At 43.0% G+C, this 17,669-nt stretch overlaps 1 protein-coding gene across 6 annotated transcripts in view; it reads left to right on the forward strand.

Moving 5' to 3' along the window:
• FARP1 (FERM, ARH/RhoGEF and pleckstrin domain protein 1) overlaps window positions 1-17,669 on the forward strand; it is a 219,635-nt gene that overhangs the window by 21,089 nt on the left and 180,877 nt on the right. The window contains exon 1 of one of the 6 annotated variants that reach the window (XM_063336680.1): window positions 9,654-9,725. The exons of the other annotated variants lie outside the window; for them this stretch is intronic. The gene's annotated coding sequence lies outside the window, so the exon portion shown is untranslated. Of the gene's footprint in view, window positions 1-9,653; window positions 9,726-17,669 lie in introns of those variants that run through there. 6 annotated transcript variants of the gene reach the window in all.

Here is a 17,669-nt window from a genome sequence, read left to right on the forward strand (position 1 = left end):
CCCTTCTACTACTGCCTTTCAGAAACTGTGCAACTTCTCTAAGCGACTTTCATAATCACTAACACAGCACTGTAATTGAGCTCAGCCACCTAAAGTGGGGGAAAGGAGCTCTTCTGTAACTCAGCTCTCGTGAGGTTTTTAGTACCAGGACACAACAGAAGTAGGTAAATCTAATTGTTTAAGGTAGGCAAAATTACAGGTTGGCAACAGCTAACTCAGTCTAGAAACATGTAGTGCAGCTGTGTTCATCTAACAGCAACATGCTTAATCAAGTGCAGCTCTCAATAGGAAGCAGATCTTTGTCTGTCTTGTGGCTTCAGCAGGTGCTGCTTATGGATGTTCCTGCACAGCCTGGGAGGAACCCTCAAGAAGAGAGTGGAAGAGGTAATGCTTTAGGAGGTAAACATCAAAAGATGAGGCTTCCCTGCACTGCACATCTTGCTGAAGATTCCTGGGTGTGTAACATGGGATTTTGCCCCGATATTTATGGCCAGAGATCTGGTTTACCCCAGCATCCTACCTCCAATAATGGCCAGTAGTAATGGTTAGGGGAAAAATGTTTGTGAAGCCAATGATTCCTCCATTTTGGCAGGCTGCAGTCCAAGGACTTGGAGCAAGAAAGTCATGTCTGCACCTTTGTTTAACAGTCCTTGACAGACTTTTGTTTATGAATACATCTAATCATGTGTTAAACTGTTTTAAACTTTTGCCTTCACAACATCCTGTGACAATGGGTTCTGCAATGAATTGTTGTATGGAAAAAGTACCTCACTTTCCTCTTGTTTTTAAGCAAGCTGTCTGATAAACTTCATTTTATACCACCTAGTTCATTTATTCCGAGACACGGTTTCCTATTTGCTTTCCCTATAATACTGTTAATGGTTTTATGTCTGTCATCTTGTCCATCTCCCCTTCTAATCTAAGAGCACTTGTTTGTTTAGGTTGAAGCTGCTCCAGACCTCCCATTGTTGTCCCCCTTCTCTGAATATTTTCTTGTTCTGCTATATCCTTCTCTGAGGGTTGCTTGGAGTGGCAGCCCTAGGCTACAGCAAGGATTTGCAGTGGTACAGTGGTGTTCCCTGTTGCTTTGGGTATCCCTGACCTGCTCACTCCCAACCATTCCCTTTGCTCTCCTGACCAGCACTGAGCTTTGCCATCTGTGAGCGAGTGGCAACTTTAATTAAAGTGCAGTGTCTCCAGGGTTTCCATTCACTATATTGACTATTGCTTTGTGTTGTGTGCATAAGAATACCTGAAAAATCTATCTGCAGCTCTTCACAGTTAGTTCTCCTAATTCCGTCATCCACAACAAACTTTATCATCTTGCTGCTTGCTCCATTTTCCATGTAAATGATGAATATATTGAGTAGCACAAATGCAAAACTGGCTATTTATTCCTGTGCTGTTTCTTCTCATCTAACTGGTTGTTAGTTCACAGAAGGACCTTCCATCTTAGCCCGTGACAGTTCCATTTCTTTAAAGGCCTGTGGTGAGAGACATTGTCAAATGTTTGTTAGAGATACAAGCACACTATATATATCATACATACCACACTTCTCCATATGTGTCATGGGAAGTTTGTTGTAAAAGAAGCCATGCTGTGATGGCACTCCTGTATCATGTTTGTTTGCATACCTGCTAATCTCTTCTTACAGTTTCTATCCATTTTCTCAGTGTAGGGGTTGAGCCTGTAGCTACCAGCCTGTAGTTCCCTGGAGCCCTTTTATTGAAATTGGGAGCGCATCTCAGCTTTTTGTATCTCATTTGTTAAGTTTGTCTTAACCATGCTGCCTAGCTTCCCTCTGATAGTGCTGTGGTTGTATGTTGGAGTGCCTTTAAAATCCCTGGGTGAATAACATCAAGTTCTGGTAACCTGCTGTAGGTCCTAAAGTCTGATCTAATGATGCTGGTTTTTTGACAGTCGTCTTGCACCTGTATGGCTGTCTTGTTCCCGTACACACCTTGCATTTTCCTGAGTTTCAAGAGACAGTGGCCAATCCGTTTGCGTTGTCGTTTGGCCCTGCTGAGTAGGTGGGGAGACCTTCCTTCTCCCGTGTTGCTGCCCTGAGTGCTTCCCATGTGGGAGACAGGAGCTGGAAAGGAGGAGGCTGCTGGAAGGCAGGAGTATGCTGCCATGGGGGAGCACCTCTTTGCCTCAGTCCTAGTTTATGTTGGCTTAAGCAGGTCCAGAAGCCATGGCATATATATATATATGTCTTTTATTGTGTGAGTTATTTGCATGGAAGGTGCAGTTGAATGTAACTGTTTCCAATCCTTATCACTCAGAACAAATCTCAATTTCAATTAAAATAAACTTATATGGATGAGCTTTTTCAAATTTTTGCATAGATAATGGATTTATTTAGTATATTAATGTATACTGTTCTGTGTTGGATTATATCATAACAAGATTTTAATGCAACTACTCAACTTGTGTAAGACATTCCTATGAATGTCTTAGGATCAGAGTGAAGATGTGTATTGTTCAGCAGAGTTAATGTGCATTTTGATTTTGAAGCAGCTCAAAATTCAGTGTTTCATAGTCATTCCTGCTATTGATCTTCAATTTGTAACAAAAATCCTCAATTGTTTCCAAGCTCTGTTTTTGGTGTGGTTCAGACTTACACTCTTATGTCTCTCATGGCTTTCTGGGTGTTTTTCTGGTTTTTACTCAGGAAAGAAAGATGTAATTCATTGTTCTAGTCTCAGAATACCTGAGGTGAGACAGCAGTGCTGTTTTCTTCCTCTTACCTGCTTCCATTTTGCCCCTTCTTCTGTTTTTCTGTATGTGGATATTTTTTTATTCTGCTTCAGTTTGTGTGTCTGTTCCACAGTTTTCCTTAATTGCATTTTGCTCTGACCGTGCAGGATCCTGGCTTGCATGTGTGAGGTTTGTGCAACCATTTTCATCTAGTTTCTACCTTTTCCAATGGCTTCTGAATCAACTTCCCTCCCTTGAATCAACTGAGGTAATGTGGTGTGGTGTTGCTTAGCAATGCCGGGAAGCTGATACCGCCTGGGTGATGTGTGTGCTGTAACCGTACTGAGCAAAAGAGACTGCCTGTCCTCTGTCGTCCGTGCAGAGAAGAAATTTTTGCATTTTCTAATGTTTTCAGCATTCTTGCCTTCATGTGTTTGGTGTGGCTTTTTGTTCCTTTCCTTTAATGTTGCTGAGTGACAGTTTTATAGACTTACATATGTTCCTCCCCCTTTTTCCTGATACATGCAAATGTAGAAAACTTCATAGCATGTAGAATCAAAATATAATTGGGATGTTGATCTTTAAAGGGCTGGGTACCTAATTAACTGTATTGAGACAGGTATGTTTTCTGTCTTCCTCCCTCACATACCAAGTAAAGCTGTCGGGAAGGCAGATCTGAGCTTTAGAGGATGTTTCAGTCCTCCAAAGCAGCATAGACTGGCAGCTAATCTAGTGTGTATGGTAGAGGATTAAAAACCAGGATGAATTTGATATCTCCAGCAATGTAAGAATATAGAATTAGTTATTTCAGCAGCAGATGTAAGGGTGTTAATGGAAGTTACTAGCTCTGAAATATTTCTTTAAAATTGTTGATGCTTACATTGAAATCTCTAAATTTTCAGCTGTGGATAGATTTTAGTCTCATTTAAATGGCAGAAGAACTAAAGTATTTTTTCCCACTCCCTCGTTTTATTGTTTTTTCCAAAGCTAAGGGAGTACACAAAAAAATAATAAATGTGCTGGTTTCCTTCTCTCGCTTATCTTCTTTTTAATAAGAAGGACTAGAAAAATTAGAGATAGGGGAATCAAATATCTTTGAGCCACAATTTTACCAGGTGGTTGCTCTCATTCTTCACACAGTATTGAATAGCGTGGGATAAGCCCATGTTTAAGTCATAGGGCAGGATAAATGTCAAGGTGGCATTTTCCCCTTTTAAACCAATCAGAATACAAACCCAAGTTTTTACTTACAATACTGGAGGGAGACTGAGAGGTGTTCCACATCAGCCTGGAAGGAGTTGTGGACCCTGACATTTTTTCTTTCTTTGATGGCAATTATATTGAGTGTAGCTGTATAGCAGGTATAAAAACTTGACCAGACATTTGGGTTTTTGTTCATTTCATGTGATAATGTTTGTGCTTCAGTAAGCGCAAGCCCACCGTTCTTTTTCAGAAACTCTCCCTCGGTGGAGGAAGGCTTGCAAACTCCTTGCAAACTTTGTGTACAGTTATCAAAGCAATCAGGTAAGACATCACAGCCTTCAGGTGCCTGGTACCTGCTGTCTCACTGCTGCCAGGTCATCTGTTCCTTCAAGGCTGGGCCCCAGCGCTGGACCATCTTAAGAGCAACCTGGCAAACAGCTCTGCTGATGTGGTGGAGGAAAGGTAACGATGAGCTGGGGACATGGACCTCTATGGCTGGATCATGGGGGCCCAGCCTGAAGGACGAATCTGGGCACTGAGGGTGCAACCAGTGATGCTAGAATACACCCAGAAGTAGATGGTGGTGGAGGAGAGATGTGGTCTGGAGGCTGATTCCACTTCAGTGCTGTTTATTAGGGCTGTGAAGGATTTCTTACCAGGTATGAGATTGCTGAGCGGTTGGTCTCTCTGATCAGCTACTCCTGCCTCTCTTAAACAGTAGTTTTCATAACTGACAAATGCGTTTCCAGTAGCCTGCTAGTTGATTAATTTCTGGTTCAGACCATTTAATCCATAGTACGCACTCATTTGTCTTTGTCTATAAGGAAACAAGGCATTGAGCCGGTGAGGGGATTCATAGGAGGTTCATTGCCATGGTTTCAGACAGCCTTACGTAGCCTAAAAATAGATACAGGAAAGAATATTCTCTTGCCTTCTCTCCCTCCCCCAGCTCTCCAACTAATTGGAATTTCCTCTTCTGTTTGTATGTTTTTGTTGTTACGGATTTACTGACTGACAGGTCAAGCAAATTTGTTTCATCTTTTGTTTGAAAGAGGAAAGTTCATCACCGTATCCAATACACGGGGGAGTGACTTCCCTGGGTGTGTGCCAGGGCTATTACCTCCTGCTCCCATCTCTTACACTTGAGTGTGCTGCTCTGGTAGACTGTAGCGTATTACAAGCTGGTGCAGTAGTCCAAGCTGTGTAAGGCACCATCCTGGGGATACCTTTGAAAATGATAACCTTTGATGTTGCCTTGTGCTCAGCAGGGGAAATGCGCAGCGTACATGATGATGTGCCTTTAGCCGCCTGCACTGCTGCCTGAACAGGCTTCTCTTCCAAAGTCAGGCTGGCTGCTTTACCACATTCCCTGCAGCCCCACAACTAGGATGTCGCAAACGGGTTAAGGCTCATGGTTGTAACTAGCGGGACGAGTTTTAAACCACAGCTTTATGTGCAATCGCACCTGGGCTGCAGCAGCAAGGAGCTAGAGAAGGCAGAGCGAGTGAGCTCTGTATCCTTGCTGAGACAGCAGGACAGCTACACGGCCTTGGCTGGCTGGTTTAAAGCTTGCTTGGGCATGGCTTCATTACCTCCTGGTTGCAGCGTTGTTTGCCCATGTGCGTCGGGAAAAATGGAGGTGGAATACTGCTTGGCAGTTAATCCTGTATCTTCTGATTTGTACTGGCTAAACTATGTTTAGCTTTGGGTTGGGTAGTTGAATTTCCCTCCCCCTCACCTTCAACAGAGGTGTTGACTGCTTCTGTTAGCAGGAGTTCCGGATGCTTTTAGATCTCTCTCCCCAGACAGGAAGGGCATGGATTGGAATCACACCGATGCCTTGGATTTCCTGCATTGCTTCCTGTTGAACTGATGGGCCAAAAGCTAAAAGGGGAGGTACTGTGTTACAGGGTCTGTATTCAGTGTGCAACGCCTGAGGTTTGCAGTGTGCCTGTTTATGTTGGAGAGTAAGTAAATAGCCCCGCAGCAGACTTCCCAACTGGTATCTCTTAATGACAAGGTTTGGGGCAAAGGGAAAGTGTTCTGAGTTGAATTGCAACAGGGGAAAAAATCCCGCGTGGTCTCTTAGCAGATTGTATGGCAAACAAGGTGTTGGTTCTGCCAATCCATTTTTCATGACCAAGGCTTTGAGTGCCCAAGAGAGGCTGTGGTAAGTTTATTGATTTGTACGTGTTGCTACTGGTACCAGGCTTTTCCTTTCTTCCTGCTGCTGCTTTTGTGGTCAGGGTGCCCTAACCTTTCTCTGTGGAGACTAAATGGAGAAGGGCTGATGTGATGTCAGGGTGCAAGTATGTTAGTGAATGGCTGCACAGTATTGCTATTTCCTTTACTTTCTTGGCTTATTTACTGGTTGTAAATACTTTTAAATTTTTCCATGTTTCTGAACTAATCAGAGCTATAGCTTCTTTTTTCCATAAGCCATATTGGACAAAATTTTTATCTTTAGGAAGAACGTGGTACAGGATTAGATAAGACTGTGGATAGTGATTCGTCTCTTTTTGTCTGGTTGGCCAGTATAAATGTGTTTAGGACAACTTGAGGTAGGAACTGCTATTCAGAAGAAATTAAACCTTATCCAGGAGTGTGTGTGTATGTAGGGGTAGAAGAGTCCGATACAGCCTGACAGGTGAATTTTTGATGTTTTACTGTGAAAGTCTTTTCTGTGGCTTGCATGCTGCATTGCACTTGGTAGTTGCAACACGTGCCTATGCTTTCCTATTCCTCTGTGTGATATTCTGCAGTATTTATGTGCCTGCCTTTGGCAGCTGGAGAACAGGTGAAAAGCAGCCCCCAAGTACAGATGAGGGAAACGTGCCTTCTCAGCCTTGCACAGAGGCAGGGATATCACCAGTACAGGGCAGAGTATTTGGGGCAGGGGCACTGGAGGGTTGGGGTGCTGTTTTGTTGTTCTGAAGAACCACTGTGTTCCTCTTGGAGTGGAGCTGAGCGTGCCAACCTTCTGAAGGATGCACCCTGAGATTTCCACAAAATACAGGGCTCCCTGGCTATAAGGGGTAGACCATGCAGTATTTTCACATTCAGTGATTTTCAATTTCCCAACCCAAACTGAAGCTCAAGGAATTCCTAGAGGTCCCCAGGGATGAGAGGATGACTACCATCTGTGTTTGGTTGTGTGCTCCGTAAGAAGTGCAGACTGCTTCATGCCAGCCAGCCCAGGTTGCAGATCCAGGCCACATTAGTGACCCTTCGAAAATATAATCCTGCCTGATGCTGGAGGGGAAGATTTTTCCATACCTGGCAGATGTTTACATATTCTTTAAGTGGACTTCCCTTCTGCTCTAATGATTCAAACCTCTGGAAACATTCTATGCATGAATTTACATAAAATAAATCAACCTGCATAATATTGCATCAATGCACAGTAGATTATCATCTCTTTCCCCTCCCATCTGTCCAGCACTTGTGTTTCAAATGCTGTCATTTAACATCCATTTTTGTGCCCTCCAACCCTTGCAGCCACTTCCTTGCTCCCTGACACTACTTAGGGAGCACCAGCGTGCTCCGCATGAGAACGCTTCTATGCGGGCACGCTCCTGAAATATACCCAGAGCTTTGCATGGGTGCTCACCTCCTCTGCTGAAAGATGCAGAGACTGGTGGGTGTGTGTGTGTATCTGGGGGTGTCGGATGGCTAGAAGCAGAGACAGGGAAGAGGCAAGAGAGTATATATGGAGGAGCTCTTAGGTTGCTGTGTGCATTTACAGGAATAGAAAAGTTGGGGGCAAGGTAAAAGCAATGCCAAAAGCATCAAACTGTATGCTGTTTGTTTTGTCTGGGTAATGAGGTGCTACTTGAAGGCAGATGCTTCCCTTGTAGACCTGACAGGAATCGGAGTATTCATATTCAGGAAGGATGAAAATGAAGGTACTGTTTTCTGGACTCTGGAGGTAGTGCCAGTCATGTTACTTGCTTTCTTTAATGTTCACTCAAGAAGTCCAAGCATCTTAATATGTCAAATATAATTATAGATTAGATTCTGTTTAAAGAACATGATTGAAGTTGCAAAGCAAAAGTCCATGGCGAAAAGCTGTAATTCTCCCATTTTGTGACTTAATACACAATCTTTAATTATTTAGTTACATCTTTCTCCCTCTCACAATCTCCACCTTGTTTGTTGGGTATGGTAGTTGTCCTCCTACAGCAATGCACTGTTGTGTATTACGTTGTTTGTGAGAAAGGTCTCATTCCTTGCCTTTTGCAGATATTGGAAGAGGAGGGTGGCTGAAGAGAGCTGATGGGCTCCTGCTTTTAAGGAACTGGATTCAATTCTTGACAGAGTTCCCTGTGTTGTTAGAAGTAGCTTCAACATCCAGAAAATAGCTAAACTCTTGAGAAAACTTGATATCTGTGAGCTAATTATCAGAAAGCCTCATGCTCCTGGGTGCAACCTGTAGTAAAAGGATCTGTAATCGTGGGTAAAGAAAGCTGCGGGATGTGAAATACTTGACAAGTGAGTTGTCCCTAAGAGTCTCAGTTTGGGAATACAGAATCAATGGGTTTGCTTTGGACTTCAGTCTGTTTGACCTGGATCAATAAATGGATTTAGGCTCCAAACTCCCACTGGAGCCAATATCTACGTGTCTTGAGGACCTGGGTTTTCCGTCAGTAATTCCCCATATAGGATGTTAAGGATAATGTGATGCCTTCTCCTCTCACAAGGGTATCGTGAGGTTAGAGTAAGTACTTTTTGAGAGAGTAAATCAGCCCGCTATACAGAAAGCGCAGAAAGATGGTTGTTAATTCTGTCTTAACAGCAGAGTACAGGTAGTTAATAAGTCTTAATGATAGAACAGGGAGGAAAAAATAAATCCTGAGTGTGTTCCCTGTAACTGGCTGTGCTCCTTGCATGGTGAACGAGGCAGAGTGGTCTTTGGCAGGGCCAAGGAGGGAAATGGGTGACGGTCATGGTGTGCAAGAACAGGAAGGGGTAGCTTGTGGTTCGATGGCATGCTTTACACACGCAGTTCCTGATTTTTAACTCTTCCTGCAAGGTGTGCAATTTTCTCTTACTTAGAATGGACTTTCATGTTTTCCTTTGTTTGAAAGCGAAAGCTGCCATAGCAGCTGTAAAGCTGACACCCTCACTGGAGATTTCTGGCACTGGGTGAGAGACGTGCGTGGCAGTGGCAGCAGATCCTTGTGCTCCTGTGTGCGGCTCTACACCATGAGAGGGGTCAGCACCTTTGTTGTTGTGCATGTGGAGGACAGGACTGTTGACTTCAGATCCCAGCTCTGGAAGGAAATGCACTTAGTCCGCTGCTGAAGAGTGCTTTTTTCCTCTCTCACATTTGTCTTGCCCTTCCTGACAATCCTTTTGCACATTTTGGGGCCTGTCTCCAGTTGTTGGCTTCTTATTCTCTTTCACCTGTGGTTTCTCCTCCCTTCCAGACTCATTGTCGGAGACCAGGCATCTTGCCTGACCCGGCCTCATCCAGTTTTTCATCTCGCATGCAGTCACCTTTTTCCCTTTTCCTGCCTTGTTTTGTGCACTGCCTCGGGATCTCTGGCTCCCTTCCCTGCCCGTTCTGCGCGCTCCCTCCTGTTTTGGGCCCTTGTCCCAGTCTGTTCCTTCACCTCCTTCGGGTCTGGCACCCGTCCCTGCTGGGCTCCAGATGCACGCCTTCCGCTTCCTCCCTGCCACGTCCAGTGCAGGAAAAATAATGGGCTCCATCCTCTCCTCTCTTCTCCAGGGCCTGGACCCACTCCAGAGCCTGGACCTGCTCCAGTTTGGGCAGCCATGGAAATTGAAAGGCGTCTTGGACTCCTCTGTTCCCAGTCTGGTGCGTGCTCGCCCGCTCCGTGGGGAGACGTTGGGTTGCCATTGGGAAAGCGTGTGAAGTTGGAGCATGCCCCTCAAGGAAAAACTCTTGAGAGATATGAGTTACTCTTTAGAGGTCATTGCCTGCCATGGGTATCCTGTTTACTACAATCAGATATGGGTATAAAAGCTGCTTTCCATGTTTAGCATAATCTAAAGTTACTTGAGAGTCAGGAGCCAAGAAAGGAATATGAGGAGTATAGGATGTTCTGCAAGGGAAGAGCAATCTAATACCCAGTCTCCCTGGTTGCCTGGCTCAGCAGTGTGCTCTGCTGTGCTGCTTTATTGGGAGACGTGTATTTAGTGAGAGAACCCGTCAAAATCTTTCAGGCAGCATTCACTTTGAATGATTTGAAATACATTATTTACCATGTCCTCCTTTCTGCTGATCTTTCACTGACAACTTCTACCTCTTGATGTCTTATTTAAAAAAAAAAAAAGGATCTGAGTCTTAGATCTCTCTGTCCTGCTCGGATTGTACAAGCTGCTTGAGTGTTACTTCTGATGGTATTTTGAAGAGATCGGTGCAGATTGTTGGGCCACTTTGCAGTATTTCTGTTTCCTCTCCTTGTAAACGCTGCAAGGAAGAGAACAGAACAAGAGAACTAATGCTTTCCACTGTCCCCTTCAATAGCAAAAAGTACAGATTCCACAGCTAATGCGTTTTCACACTTCTAAGCAAGTTAAGTAATTAGTTTTGAAATGCAGCAGAATCCACAGGGATATAATCTGCACTGACACAGGTTTGTTGATGAAGGGCTGATGGGGTGGTTGTAACAGGCAGGCCCTTCTCTAGGTACAGCTCCTAAAGCTTGCAATAATAGTGCTGTGCTTTGGAGTAACTTATGGCAGTTTTCATTGTGAAGTAAGTTACAGTGGGAAAAGCAGACACAACTGCAGCGAACAGAGCTTTTTTTTCTTTTTTTAGGTCTAAAGTTGTCTTCTGTGAAAACCAACCCTAGTCTGCCTTCATGCAGCATACGCAGTACTTATATTTTAGCTAGACATAAAATGAGGACTTATATGTGGCAGCAGTATATCTGTGTCTCTGTCTCACAGCATCTCTGATAGCTGTTCACAGAAAAAATGCAGCTTTATCAATTATCTAAAGACAGAGAAGTACTGTATCTTGAAAAATCACGAGGGCTGTTGTCAAACAGGGGCAGACAGTGCCTACGCTGTGTCAGCACAGGTAAAGTTTCTCTAGAGATCTTTTAGTGGTTCAAGTATTTGCAGAAAGAGAAATGAGATAGCAACCTAAGCTAGTTTGGAAGTTTTGCTATAATTTTAAAAATCATTTTGGAACGAAGAGTCACAGAATGGTTTAGGTTGGAAGGGACTTTAAAGATTAAACACTATAGGATATTTGAATCTGGATATTATACCGTCACACCTCATGACTTGTTATATAATATATATAATATATGTTATATAATGTTATATAATAACATCCTCCACCAGGATGCCAAGCAAACTATTAAGTTGTTTTCTAAACATAAAGCAGTTTTTTTCTTGAACTAGAAATTGTGTCATTACTAAGTGTGGTATTTCCCCGGTCAAGCATAGTACAGGCTTCTGGTGAAAGACTTAATTAAAGAAAAAAGTCATTGTATATTCAAATATATTGAGCAGTTTTACAAACTTATAAAAAGTTTCTTCTGGGAACAGATGTTTAAATATTTAAAGCCTGCAGGAATTTTTTCTGGTTTTATAGTGGGTTGTATACTCAGCATACAACTGTGACCATAAATATGTTTTCCCTGGTGGAAGACCTATGTAGTAATTTTGTGGGAGGCTGATCACAAGCTTTGGGCAAAAAGGGAACTAGTCAAGGCCATTATGGCTTCCATTTAACATGTTTGGGTAAGCGTCTTCCCTGGGTGCGTAATGCTGAACACTGATGTCGTTGTCTTCTGCGGTTTGGAGCCACTGGGCCATAAGGATACCCCTTTCGTGCAGCGCAGTGTGCGTGGTGGCGAGCTCACGAGCTTCTGCTCCATACTCGTGCAGTACGCCATCAACTGAACAAATCATTACTGATCTCTCGCAACAGGAGAGAGAATGGGGTCTTGGCATGCTGACTGCTGCATTTTGGTCTTCTGCTAGGGGCCCACGTGCTCAAGGAAGGGAGAAGCTCCTCTAAAGGGCCACTGAACACCTGAATTAGGCTGTGGTGCTTAACAGCTCTCCAGAGGAGCCAGCTTGCATTTGGGCAGCGTGAATACCTCTACTATATGCTCATACTTGGTACAGAGAAATAGTATTTCCTTTGAGCTGTTTTATTTCTCAAAAACAGAACTGTATCAGATTTTCCCCCAACTGCTGAACAGTAGTATTAATGTAGCGTGTTATTTATTCTTTTGACATGTTTTTATTTCATGGAAAACGTCTATGTTATGCTTGAGGCTGGCTATGAGTTGCTGGATCCCTTTCAGAATTCTGTTAAATCTGGAAGTAAATCAGATTACGTTCTTCTACTGTAAGCACATTCGGCTTGGCTTTCGCATGAGGTGTTGTATGGGTGAATGAGCCCAGAGCACTCCAGCTGGTGCAACAGCTTTATTTATGCAAAGTGATGGCATGAAAGGGTTTTGAAAAATGCTTTTAATGGCTTCAGGAGTGATTTGTACTACTATTGAATCACCAAACTGCTTTAAGTTGTTACCCGCTTTGCTTCTGTTTTCCAGTGACAAACTGTGGACTTAGGTGATGACTCAGTTGATCAAGAAACTCTGTGCTGGCTGGAAACACAAGAAAGAGAGGTTTTCTTAAATTCTCTTTATATGTTCCTAGCATTTGCCATGTGGCAATAAAGCTTCCGGTATGCTTCTGTCCATAATGTGAAATAGCTTTCTGTCCACATGATGATGCTTTTATATCTCAACTTTCGACCTAAAATGCTTTAGTTCTTTGTAAAATGATAACACATACTTTGTCACTTCTACAACATATTTTATCATCAGTAAAGGACTAGCTGGGTGACTTCAACATGTATTTCATGCACTTTTTACTCCTATTTACCCCCCACCCTGGAATTTTCTTAAAATTGCGTGTTTTCACTTGTGCAAGCATGTTTAGTTTTACTTTTTCATAGGGTTTAATGACAGAGTTGACCCAAATAGGTTATGCAAAATGGAATTCAATGAAATTGAATTTAAGTATATAATACCAGTAGCTTGCAGCGTCTTCCTAAGCTTCATATGCAGTCAGTTTTGACAACAGGTTGAAAAACATCTCAGAAAGCACATTGTGAGTTTCACGGTAAAGAAGAAATATCCTCCCCCCACCCTGAGATAAAGCAGAAATTCTGTAGAAAAGATGTGGTCTGTTCAATTGGGAAAGTGGAAGGAAGGTATTTTCAAAGAAAAACAGTGTTGAACTTCATGTATGTGTAAGTTATAAACACATAAATGGTAGTTAAGTGGTGCTACAATAAATACAAAGCAAGTGGGCAATATTTAATTCAATTTTTAAGGCGTCTAATAACAATCAAAGCATTTGTGTAGAAATATCTCCCTCTGGGCTATTAAGGGATTCATGGCTCCAGGAGCTCCCAATTTTCTCAGACTGTGCCTTTGCATTTGAAGGGAAAACACAGTTGTTGGGGGAGAGTCACTAGCTGAGCAATTTGAGCTAATCATCCCCTTGGTTTAGTAGATTAGACACTAATTTTCCTTCCAGGAATAGCCAGGATTACCTGTTTGTACAGTACCTTCAAGTTGGCTGATTTAAAACCTGAAGAAAAAACTTCAAAATGGGCTGTGTTGGCATGAACAGGATATTGGCATTCCTTGATTCAAGTAAAGAGTGTTGATGATGGTACAAGGGTACCACGAAGGGGTAGTGAAGAATGAATAGTGGAGACAAGTCCCTAGAGGCTAGGAAATGGTCACAACCAGTCCCAAGAGTAACTTGTATGAAGAGATTTCCGAGGGGTTCCTTTGAGAGGCTGAGCGTGTGAAGGCTTCACTTACTTAATTGGTCACTTACATATATATGATGGATTTGCTTGCTTGTGTCAGATAAATGTTCCCTGCTTGCAGTAAGTTTCTAATGCAAGGTTGTCCAGAAAACATAGCACAGAGCGAATCAATATGTTTATTGTCTTGTTTAATATCATTGACAGTCATCAAAAGTAATTTTAACTTTGTGGGTTTAAAAAGAAAATATTTGTAGACTAGACTGGCTTGATTCACAGAACAATCTGTATTTATGCTGAAGGGATGAGGTTTTACACAGAGGCAATTGCAAAAGCATACAGAATCTATTACTGCACTTGTTGATAGATCTACTGACAGGTGTGTGGTTGAGGAAAAAAGATAGCATACATCAGATCTGTGCGGGATGGGACTGCTCTTTGCTGACATCTGGCAGAAGATTTGGAATCTGGGACAGCTGCTAGCGCCACAGAATTGCAAACAGCTTTAGGACCTGAATGCAATGAAGATAAATGAGCTCCAGTTGGAAGCTGAATAGCCCTAAAGGTAGAAGCGGTAATGAATGCAGGCACTCTGAATGCTGTACAGATAGGCTTGCAAGAGGTGGGGTTTTTGTTCTGTACGTACATAAACGTTCATTATTCTGGATTGCAGGCCACGTTATCAGTGTACTGAATAGTTTGAGTTTGTAAAGCTAGGTGTTCCTGCTTAGGTCCCTGAATTTGACATTGGTTTCATATTCTAGCTAGTTTGATGTTAACAACTAAGTGTACTGGATTGCTCTCCAAGTCTGAGTACTTAGTCTGTCCATCTACACAACCATATCATAGAAACTTGAATCCAGGGGTAAGAGGGTGTGATTTAGAGGTTTTCAGAGTTGTCCAAAGATGGACAACTTTGTGGCCTATCTTTATTTTCATGACAGGTGATGTGTTTTATTCTATTATGGATACTCTGCCTTAATTGAGAGCATTTCTTATTGCCGCAAATGCAAATTTTAGGGAGTCTTCAGACTGCTGGAGTATCCAGTTGCAAAAAGTAGACAGCCATGGTGTTTTCTTGGGCAGGCAGGTTTTTAAGAGTTTAATTTTCTGTGTCTTTAGAGACAGGAATAAGAAAAAATAAATCTGTGTTTAGAAATTAAGCCCAGTTTAGGAGCTCCTCCTCCATCCTGTTCTCTACTGACTGTGCAGGGGATTAGATGTGAGTTTCTAATACTCATCTTCTTGACCATACCTCACCTAGAACCTCCCTACTTCTGACTTCATGAAACAGCCATTGTTTACAATGCTGCTTTTTTTTTTTTTTTAATCTGAGAAGATAGCCCAATGGTACAGAATAATTAGTTTTTTGTGATAACTTCCTTCTCTATCTGAATATTGTGGGTGCGAGCAGAAAGGGCAGACAGCAGTCTGAACAGGAATCCAGAAGCCACCTTGTAATGTCTCCATTAGAGGCGGAGCAACCAAGCTTAGCCTGCCTGGGTGCAAACAGGGAAGCAGACACCCAGCACCCATGTCCGTACTACTGCCCTTCAACCTTGAGCTATTTTTCTGTTAAGAGCTTTTGGTGTCACATGTCTTTGCTTCCACAAAAATGCTGGTCCATTAGCCTAATGAGAAGTTTCTGAATGTATGTGAGATTTCAAATGTATGCTTTCCTTTCTAAAGACCTTCATGTGATTTCACAGGTGTATGAGATTCTGTACAGAATATTGTGAAGCATTAATGTTGTATTAGTAGGTTTTGGTAGTTCCTTAAGAAAATCAGACTTTTAAGAGATTTTCCAAGAAATGTTCAGTTTTCTCACATGAGAAACTGCCAAAGACTTGTAAGACGCTGATGACTTCAAAGCTTTAAAAAAAAAAATCCCCCCTTCTCTGCTGAGGACTTCTTCCTCCAAATTGTTTGTATTTGTGAAAAGGATAAATCTGTCACCTCTAGGTATTCCCACACAGTTGTCCCACATCGTGCCTGGTGACTCCTGCGCAAGAAGCAGATTTGGGTTATTGTCGTTTGCCCAGAATGGGGCTGATCCAGTCTTTTCATTTAGCATGATTTGAAAATTTGCCGTTTATTGCTGCTGCCGTTAGCCATGTGCATGGTGTCTGCTGCCTTGCGAGCTGCCTTTAACCACTGCTGCGCCTGGTGTGCACCAGCTCTCTGCTGAGCAAGCGCTGAGGTTGGCTGCTTTTTTTTGGCACTGATTTGTCATAACTTCCAAAATTGTGTTTTTTAGAGAAGAAATCTTAATAGTTTTATTTAGTTGAATAGCTTAAATTTTCGTAATTGCCATATTTGCTTAGTACAAGTCTGCCATGGACCTGTGGAAACTAACAGGGGTAACGTTTCACAGAATGTAAAAACCTGAGCTGTATTGGCCCTCTGTCTGCTCCCCCTCATTTCAGACTAAATTCAGCTTCACTCTTCCTGGTTATTTTATTATTTAATGCATGTTCAGGAAACTTAGAATCATAAAATCATAGAATGGTTTGGGTTGGAAGGGACCTCAAAGACCATCTAGTTCCACCCCCCTGCCATGGGCAGGGACACCTCCCACTAGACCAGGCTGCTCAAAGCCCCATCCAGCCTGGCCTTGAACACTTCCAGGGATGGGGCAGCCACAACTTCTCTGGGGAATCTGTTCCAGTGCCTCACCTCCCTTACAGTAAAGAATTTCTTCCTGATATCTGATCTAAATCTCCCCGCTTTCAGTTTAAAACTGTTATCCCTTTTCCTATCTCTACACTCTGATAAAGAGTCCCTCCCCATCTCTCCTGTAGGCCCCCTTCAGGTACTGGAAGGTTGCTATAAGGGTCTCCCCAGAGCCTTCTCTTCTCCAGGCCGAACAGCCCCCCCAGTTGCTCTCTTATTTCATGTTTATGGTAATTCTGGTATATTAATGAAAACGTAGCTTCATTGACAATTTATGCTGCGGGTATAGAACTTTCCCTTACTGAAAGCGTGCAGGTCTGCTATGTGCTTTTGGCAGGGCTATGCATTTACACCTACTCTGCTGTTGTCCATGGGGAGGGAAAAGGAAATACGAAGGATCAGCACATCATATGAGAAGGGGGCTTGGTTGAGAAATTAGCCTCAGCGGTGGGGCAGCTGAGGTGCAGACACATCCTGCTCCCTCTGCTTTGGGGCATTAATATCTGGTGGCCTGGGCCTGGGAGAGAGGTGGCATCTTTACCCTCACAGTTAGATTTGCCACAGCTGCTCTCTCTGAGCCCTACATGTGTGACCTGTGCGTACTATCCTGTCTTTCATAACTTAGTTGTTATGACTCCTTAAACTTACTCCATTTTTTTCAAGTTTTATGTTTTTCTGCAAATACGAAGGTGCTTAGAACTGAAGATGAGTACTTGACAGGAGTGTTCCCTGGCAGTGTTCAGTGTAGTCCTCTCCACAGCTGAGGCTTTCCGAAAGTTTTACAAGAAGCTGTGAGTTACAAGCATGTGTGAGCAGCTTGCCTGGATTGCCTCTCTTTCTCCTTGATGCTTCACATTCATTATCCTTTGGAAGATCTGGATTGAATTTGTTTCTAGTCCTCTGGTGCCTTCCCAGTTCTTACTGATGGTTTATAAGCCATTGAGTCAGTTTGAGTCATCCCATCTGGTATTACATTGATTACTTTAATCTCTTTCAAAAGTTTCATCGTCATATGGTCTGGGAGGCAGTGTTGGGACAGCATCTGCGAGGCTTTTACTGCAGCTTTAGCTCCGTGGCTGGTCTGCTCGGTAACTTTACAGGCCAGTCACATCATCCCACTGTGCCTCAGGCTTCCCTGCCTTTAGAAGGAGAACAGTGAACACTGTGCTACCTTCTGTTTCGCGCTGTGCAAATGTGTTGAAGCAAAACAAAAGAAGTGGAAAAGGCCTAGATGTCTGGTACCATCTCCCCCTGTTATAGGTGCTTTTCAGACTTTTTTTTTGGGGGGAACCTCTTGCATCAAATGTCCAAACC

The sequence above is a fragment of the Chroicocephalus ridibundus genome, chromosome 1 (genome assembly GCF_963924245.1).
Source record: "Chroicocephalus ridibundus chromosome 1, bChrRid1.1, whole genome shotgun sequence".
NCBI lineage: Eukaryota > Metazoa > Chordata > Aves > Charadriiformes > Laridae > Chroicocephalus > Chroicocephalus ridibundus.